Raw genomic sequence first — 8608 nt, forward strand, 5'->3', positions numbered from 1 at the left:
GTTGACTTCCAACATTTGCGTAGTTGTCGCCAGTATCAAAGCACTTTCTATTATAAGTAGGTCTGCGGGAGGTAATGCCAGCGACGCTGTGACGTCATCAAAGCTCGGCTAATTATCGCCGCGAAGCACTCCACGTGAATATCAAGTGCTGAAGAATGGAGTCTTTTATCTATGGTACTCGCAAATTGTGTTTGTCTATGCTGTTAAGGTGTAGGTCTAGTGTATGTTGTATGGTTTGTGGTTGTGTATGAAATAAATGATTTTACTACTGGCGTAATACGTTGATATCGTGAATATTCTGACTTTATTCTTTAAATGTTTTACTTAGGCGTCCATAAGATATAATGTGGTGGCATCACAATATGAGAAGTAATTAAAAGACCGATAAATTGTAAGTGATGGTTAATTTATTCGTAAGCTTTATCTAATTAAAGATAAATATTTATACCAGCAGCAACCTATAGTTATACCAGCAAAACCCAGCAACAATAAAGAACTATTAAACTGTTACATAATTGAAAGTATTTTAATGAACAGTACAGTAATCACACTCATCACTAACGATTCTTCAGAAAACAAAACAAGGATCTCAAACAGCTCGTAACTTTTTCCTGAAGACAGGCAATAGTTATAAGTGGGCAGTCGAAGCGGCGCAATCAAAGGCGGCGCGGCGCGGATCAAAGGCGCGGTAATGGCTTTTTAGTGGGGTGCACCGGAGAGGGCTCGAGAGGACTCCCGGCGAAGGTTGGACGCTGCGACACGAACTAGAGGGTGCCGCTCCTCCGCCCGCGCGCTGCAGATGAGAGATAGTACTAGGTAGGTCTGGGTTAACTTACATCTACACGCATGTAACTGAAGCGATTATATTGGTATTTTAGTGATATAAAAATATATTTTCCAAAATTACAGTACAAACTTCCATACCCAAAAATACACAACATAACTGTTGTTGCATGTTATAAGCATCGTTAATTCATCGCTAGTCAAAAAATCTCAAGTAATCAATTCAGTCGTCTTTTATAAAGCTTGTCTGTTCTCCACACAACTATACGTTATCGTGTATCGTGTGGTAGGTAGCCGCACAGTCGGCGCCGTGAATACACAGCGCTCACTGGTCACAGACGGCGTGTTTACGTCTAGGGATTAGCGCCGCGCGTCTTATAGCACCACACAACAGACCTATTCTGGAAACACTATAAAATAAATACTAAAAGGTGAATGAGACGCCACAAACGTAGTTGCATGTGTAGGTACAGGACATTTATTTGCAAGTTATGCAAAAATTATAATATGTACTAAATAAATAAATTATAGTCCGTTTGCTTTTTCATAGCAGTTACTAATAGATCTAAGGTGACATTAAAGGTGCAATAACGCAATTTGAAGTGCGAATAGAATAGCATAAACACGTTAAAATAAACGTTTCTAAGAATTGTCCCATGACTGCATACAATACTCAAAAGAAAAATTATAACGAAAGCGTATTCATGCTCACTACAAATAACAGTATTAAAATTAGCTTATTTCACTTCAAGACCCAATGTGTTTAACGTCTAAATTTTAATTACTCTGAACAAATTTCAAAGAGAAATGTGAGCGGTCCTGTGGTATCAGAATACGGCCGCGGAGCCGCGGGCGCGACCCACATCCTTTCACCGCATTTGTGCTATCTCTGTTTGACATCGCAATCGTCTCGAGACACGCAAATGAACGTCCGCTAAAGTTCTGCGATCATATCTCTCAAGATTATGTGAGCTTTTCACATGAGATTACTACTCGTCCTTAAGATCACACGCGAAGTCTGCCTGGAAACAACAATTGTTAATGTTATCAAAGACCTTCAAGATAGATAAAAAATACCAAAAATATTGTAAGTATACTCAAGTACCTACGTACAATGAAACTACCAAATAAGTCAGTGAAATATCTCTAAAAGAAGGATTTAGCTCAGGCTTACCTTGCCCTCAGTGACTTTATGTTAGCACAGACCGCTTAACCAAATACCACAGCAAGTTCCATAGCACAAAACCCTAACATTCGACCTAACCACATCATTCTACCTGAACTCCATTACTACACGAAAAACCTTCTATTTTCCAAAGGTACACACCGTACGGGGTACCGTCCACAAAAAAATTCGATCGGATCGGCAAACACCGGTCGCAGTGAAGTGGAGTGCCAATTAGTGCCCTCAGACCAACGGCAACGCACCCATAACCTATGACCTTCGATTGATTGCACGAAAAAATAGAAAATGCTTTGATAATAAAAGTGCGGTGAGTGAAAGTTTTTTTGCTGACGGTAGTCGTGTGGGCTCTGTAGTTGAAGTCCTAATACAAGCTAGTGACGTGTGTTATGGTACCTGCTTTTGGATCCGCTGGAATTGTTCATGCATGGCTTGAAGCACCGATAATATTTTGGAATGTAGATTATTATGATTACGGTATAATTACGAGTATTAGTTTAAAGTGTACAAAGATTTTAATTTTAAAACAAAAATAGCTCTGACTTCAAAATCAAGGCCCTTCTGTCTTTTGTCACTTCTCACTCCATAAGAAAGCAATTTGTTTCGCTATGATCGTCTAATACTACCAGAAACACTTCGTCACTTCCCTCATTGTCTAAACAGTAGACACAAGGCCTACCCCAACATGGCCAGCTTCCGAGCCCCAGCCCCCGGCCCCGGCCCCGGACCCCAGCATACATCCATTATTAGTTTCCACATATTAAACGCAGATACCAATATTTAGTTTGACTCCCTCACCCCACACTAACATACTCAATAACTCGCCTTCAAGACAATCATACACAATTACTGACGAAAACTAACACAAAATTATTATTTACTACACTAATATTCTAAATCAACCCCTAAAGCTTTGAGAATAGAGTCTATATTGATGGTTTCGGAGCCGTGTACAGTCGCCCCAAGTATTGACAGAAGACACAATTTCCGGCGCTGGAAGCAAACACGGTATTCCACACAATTTGCTCGTAATTGGCGACGTGTTCGACTGTACTGCACGAAATACTGTGACGAAGTCTTATGAAGCTAATTCAGTTAGCTGAGTCAGCAGAGAGAACGGATCAAGGAGGTGCTATACGTACACACTATCTCAACGTTTATGATTACACTAAGGGCTACGTCATCAATTCGGTTATACACCTTGATTGATATACTGCGAAAATCTAGTGTAAAACAAATTAAGAATAATACATCAGTCTACATAGATTAAAACTCGCTTAACGGGATGTATTTTATCAATAGACACATAAATTTAATGAGTATAGTTCTGTAGTGTAACAAGAATGAGTAGATTGGAAAATATTAAAAAAGTATTTCAACTTAAAAGAAGGTACATGGCATTGGTTGTACTAACAATAGCTCTACATGTTATTTAGAGAAAAGTACTACTTGGTGACTGACAGCGCCATCTGTTGATAAATTTAAGTATAAAAATATTGATCGGAACGGAACGCTTCACAGTATTCTAATGAGTTCAAGACGCAACAGAAAAGGTAATCAAATTAATAATAATTTGCCTTTCTCTATGTAAAACACAAAAAGTGTGCGATGGCCGGGAATCGAACCCGGATCAACTGCTTGGAAGGCAACTATGCTGACCATTACACCACCATCGCACTTGCAAGTGGAACGAAATAACAGAACAATTTCACTAACAGAAACTAATCGCCTTTCAAATAATTTTCTCTATTAATTTACTATCATCCGCGTAACTGTTATCACTTTCCGTTCTCATTGCGCAATGACGATGATGATTAAAAAATCAACCATGAATATTAAATAACAACATTTAAGGTTTTAATGTTGTTTAAACACGTGTTTCTGTGACATCATAAGATGGTTTAAACGGCGAGTCAAATACGTAAAACCAGTTATTTCAAAGATATTCATAGGATTATCTTTTCATTTCTAGTAAATCGTCTCTAAAGTTTTTTCAAGTACTTTACATCTTTGTGAAACAGTCGGTTTAATGAATTAATGCGGTTTTCATAAAATTTGCCCATGTATTTGAGATTTATTATTAAAATATAGTAGTATGTAGGTGAGTAACAGTCACATTGATTTTTATGATGTATAAACAGTTTCAAAGCATAAAGCAGAGTATCGACACGCAGCGATAAGGCGTTGATAACAATTATTAATTTCAGATAACTTACCAAATCGTACTGGTTAGGGTTACAACCAGCTCGCCACTTATCATTAAGGGATTTTTTGATGTAATTGCCGCTACTACGCTTCGTCAAAAAAATAGAATAAAAATAATGTAGAGTCTAGAGACATATTTTTCTAAAGATAATATTATTTTTAAAAAGATGGCGAGAATTGGAAAAAACAAAATGCAATTAGGATGATGAAGAACCAGAAGGATAATAGTACTTACATATTAACTTAGGCTTTGTTTTAATTAGCTAGCAAGAAGACAAGTAGTACTCAATATGTTTTTGTAGTATGTCTACGTTTGTCATTAGCCAATAGAATAGCTGAGCCGAGCATGTGACCGCGGTGAGTGGCGCGCCGGCTCCGGCAGCTGCGGCTCTCACCGCGCACTACACGCGTCAAACGGCGGCGCATCACTATCAAAGCTAATTAAACTTGCAATGACACTACAACGCATCTTAACTTAACCCGACGGCGGTCGCGGGCAGACAATGCGAGTCAGGGGCGCGGGGCGCGGGCCGGCGGGGCGGGGGCGGCTCGAGTGCGCCGCTGTAATCAGGGCTAATAGAAGCGCGTATGCTTTGATCTGCACCTCAAAGAGACGAGGGCCAAACTCGCGAGACGAGCCGCCGAGGTGATAAAAATTTAGACCCGCCGCGCTGACTCGGAACTGCTATTGGCAAACGATTATGTTCGCGTGGGAGATGCAGGTGACGTATGCAGTCTGCATGCGTGCCCAAAGGATGGGTAGAAAATGCTACAAGTCAGCATTTCATTTTTAATTTCTCGTACCAACTTACAACTGATATATTATAAGTTAAATGAAGCTCCCTTAAACAGAACATTTATACGCTTTATCACTCTGCAAAACTTGTAAAGCAAAACGATATGACTTGCCAAAGCATCTATCATATCTACCACACACCCTTACTTAAAGAACTTAATACTTCGAAAATATTCAGAGACTTTGTATACAACAGTCTTTAGTTTAAAACATAACTTTGTCCTGAAACATTTAGCAAGGCAGTTCTATGCGGTCGTAAGGCTGTCGTATCGCAAGGCAAGGCACAGAAACGGTGAAGAGTTTAAGCGTTGCGAGTGCAATATTGTTTTCTTTCCGCTTTGCCGGCGCTGGCGTGTAATTGATTCTTTTGTGGTATAATTGCGGGCAGATCGCATCGGGCCGAGTGCGTGGCTCCGTCCCTCCGCCATTCATATTCAACGGTTACGTGACTTTAGTACTGAGCTTTAATTGGTTTTCTTATTTGTGTACAATGAGCACCCCTCGTCATACTCGTTGTCTTCGGTGCGAGCTGCCTCTGATTGTTCCGCGGCTCGGCCCCACTCTACTAATTGTGGAATTTGTTCGACTTCCATTCAAATTAAATTTTGTTTTCTTTGTTATAGACCCCCGATTCTGTAATAGTGGTCATAAAACAAGTCTCAAAACACATTAATATATATTCTAAGCTGCAATCAATTAGCACAAATAACGAACGCCAGTTTTGCATTGTCGAGTTACCTGTCAATCGTCAAGTACACCAGAACATGACCGAACTACTTTATGTAAACGGAACTTCAACTTCACTTAACTAGGTTTTATATTCACCAGGACCGCACCTAGGGGACAAAAATCAAAGCAAATACAAAATAATAATATCAGTGGAGGTATCAACGGTGAGTCTACGATATTGAATCATGAACGATCACTTTAATCCGTAGATATTATAGGACAAACATTTAACCCGCCGCTATCTGCGTTTACACGTGTTAACAAATACGGGATGTGCCGGTCAGAATGACCATAATCCACTTATTGATGACATTATCTCGTATAAATAACATCATGTTTTTTGGGCAGTGGCCCTCGACAGTGATTGATACAATCGCATATATTTGTACAAACGTTGGTACATGTGCGATAACGGTGTTTGACTTTTATTTCACTCCTTGATATGATCAATTTGAACGAGGGTGAATTTCCGTTACGATTTAGGATTGAAATATTTGACAGTATTTGAATTTCAGTATTAGAGTTTATTTGAATTCTAATCATTTGAATTGACCCCATTTTGAATAAATCTCATCAAACTTGACTGGTTTATGCGCTGACATTATGCCAGCTCTATCTAATTCTAATCTCTACTATATTAGTTATTCTAGCCAATCCAGTATTCAGTGAACTGATTAGCCATGGACATAAACAAAATGTGTTTTGTGTCATATTATCTCATTGGGTCTCAGTAAATAGTGGAAAGAAGCTTACAAACATATTTAACTCTTGTGGTCGGCATCACCAACACTGCCACGCGTACAGATATCATCGCGGCGTGAGAGAGATACACCACGCTCTGGTGTTCATTGTCTCGCGGAGTGTTTACCTAAGCCCGCTCGAGAGGAACACAGTGTTCCAGCAAACATTAACCTTGACACCCATATACCAATATCGATAGGAACACATAAACGCGTCATCGACGCAGTTGAAACGCAGTTCGGCGCGCCACTCCGGCGCAATGAAAACAAACTGATAGAATTATTATCGACATTCGGGCTCTTATTTTACAATTATTTAGTAAATCCCACTAATGTATGGTGACGTTCACAGTAACCAGACTGTTCAGCGCTATATATTAGTCGGCGAGGCAGTTAAGAGGCCATGATGTATCGGTACATCTGTTAAAATAAACGCTTTGGTAAAATTATTATGGTCCGTTTACGGCCGTGCCTGGTTATTGCGCAATTCTATTTTAATGTGTTGTTCTCATTTTTAGCAATAAATCGTGTCCCGGACTTTACTTATGTGCTCTACCTACTTCGTCTGATATCGATAGATACATATATTGTTAATCCATCCCACCCAAGCTTCTACTACACCATTTTGTTTCAGTTCGTTCAATTACATTCATGATCCTCCTACTATTCGTGAACTTTTATTTACCGTGTAATTTGCGTTTGAACAATTTATGAGAAGTTTTATTGGAATAGTAAAAATCAGTATCAATTTTATTCCTGCGAGTTTCAATAGTTTTTATTTCTAATCCACAACGATCCAAAAACATGTAACCTAATTTCTATTTTGAGGAAAATCTAAGTAGCACATCAAACCTTACCTAGTATCCAGATTGTGACAAAACTTTGAATACCCCAAGTTGATAGTTTTAAAGTATTTATTTATTCCTCATGCGAACATACAAGGTCCACTTTAAATAAGACGCAAAGAACTTAAAGTTGACATTCATATTTTGCCTCTGGGAAGCAACATTTTATGGTGACTTTACAAGTTATCATAGTTTACTTTTTAATATAATAGATAGTATCACACTGTCATTTTCTGATTTGTAAGCTATTGTATATGTGCTCATTGATACAGTTTGTTTCCGTATAGATAGATGAATGGAATTCTAATATAATTCTGTCAGGAATATGGTAAAATACATATCAAATATTATTACCCAGAACGGTTAAACGAACATGATACAGCAAAAAGTTCTACCACATCAAATTTTAAATGTCGAGCACCGGCCTTCGCATAATTCAATAGAATTTTTAACCGTTTCGACATAGAGCGCAAATACGATTTTTGCTTTATTAGGTTCCATATTTGTTCATTGCTGAACTAAATGTAATGTAAACTAACAAAGCTCGCAATCCATGGCATGGAATTGCGATGAAGTCACCATATGACAGTTGAATAATGCAGCCGGATGACGGGTCGGGACGGCCCGGACGGCCTGCCGGGCGGCCGGGCGGCCGGCTGTGCACACACTCCTAACAAACCGTGTACTGGATGCTGCGATGCGTTCAATAGTAATGCTAAACTAAATATTATGAGGAATGTTTGTGGAAAATTGCGAACGATGGGTCTGCGTTGTGAATGTTACTGGTTTAATATATTCCTTGTTTGCTCATCAAACTGAACTAATATTTTTATTCGCGATTCGGATTATTCGTCGGTGTAAATGTCGGAATACCTATGTTTTGGGTGAGCCAGACCATGATTAGTTTCAATAAACTGTTTTACCGCTTTTGAAGATATATTGCACTACTTTGATTTTAATATTGTAGACTGAATTTATAAACTGTATAATATGCTTTAACAATTTCAACACGGATTTGACGGTCTAATGGATCAACTCAATTCAAATGAAAGGTCGGTAGAAATGTTAAAAATAATCAGTTGAAGTAAGTATTATGAAATGAGAATCAAACTAACGTCTAGAAATTATGTCAGTGTCAAAATTCAAAAACTCAAATATTTAACGTCTCCAATCCAATTGAAAACACAATTCCAATTACGAAGGCCGCTATAACGGTCGGCCCGAAGCTTGACGGACGCAGCCGACAAGCGCCGAGGCGCGCCGTAGGAGGGTCATGCCACCGCGACATCGGACGACTCGCAATTTCCGAACTGTCACGTCTGCTAGG

At 39.1% G+C, this 8608-nt stretch overlaps 1 non-coding gene across 1 annotated transcript; it reads right to left on the bottom strand.

The window, feature by feature from the left end:
- Positions 1-3570: 3570 nt before the first annotated feature.
- On the bottom strand, positions 3571-3642 carry Trnag-ucc. Its single transcript has one exon. It is a non-coding gene; the product is annotated as a tRNA-Gly (tRNA).
- Between the last annotated feature and the right edge of the window lie 4966 nt (positions 3643-8608).

Source organism: Trichoplusia ni, chromosome 1 (genome assembly GCF_003590095.1).
Source record: "Trichoplusia ni isolate ovarian cell line Hi5 chromosome 1, tn1, whole genome shotgun sequence".
In the NCBI taxonomy this organism is placed as follows: domain Eukaryota; kingdom Metazoa; phylum Arthropoda; class Insecta; order Lepidoptera; family Noctuidae; genus Trichoplusia; species Trichoplusia ni.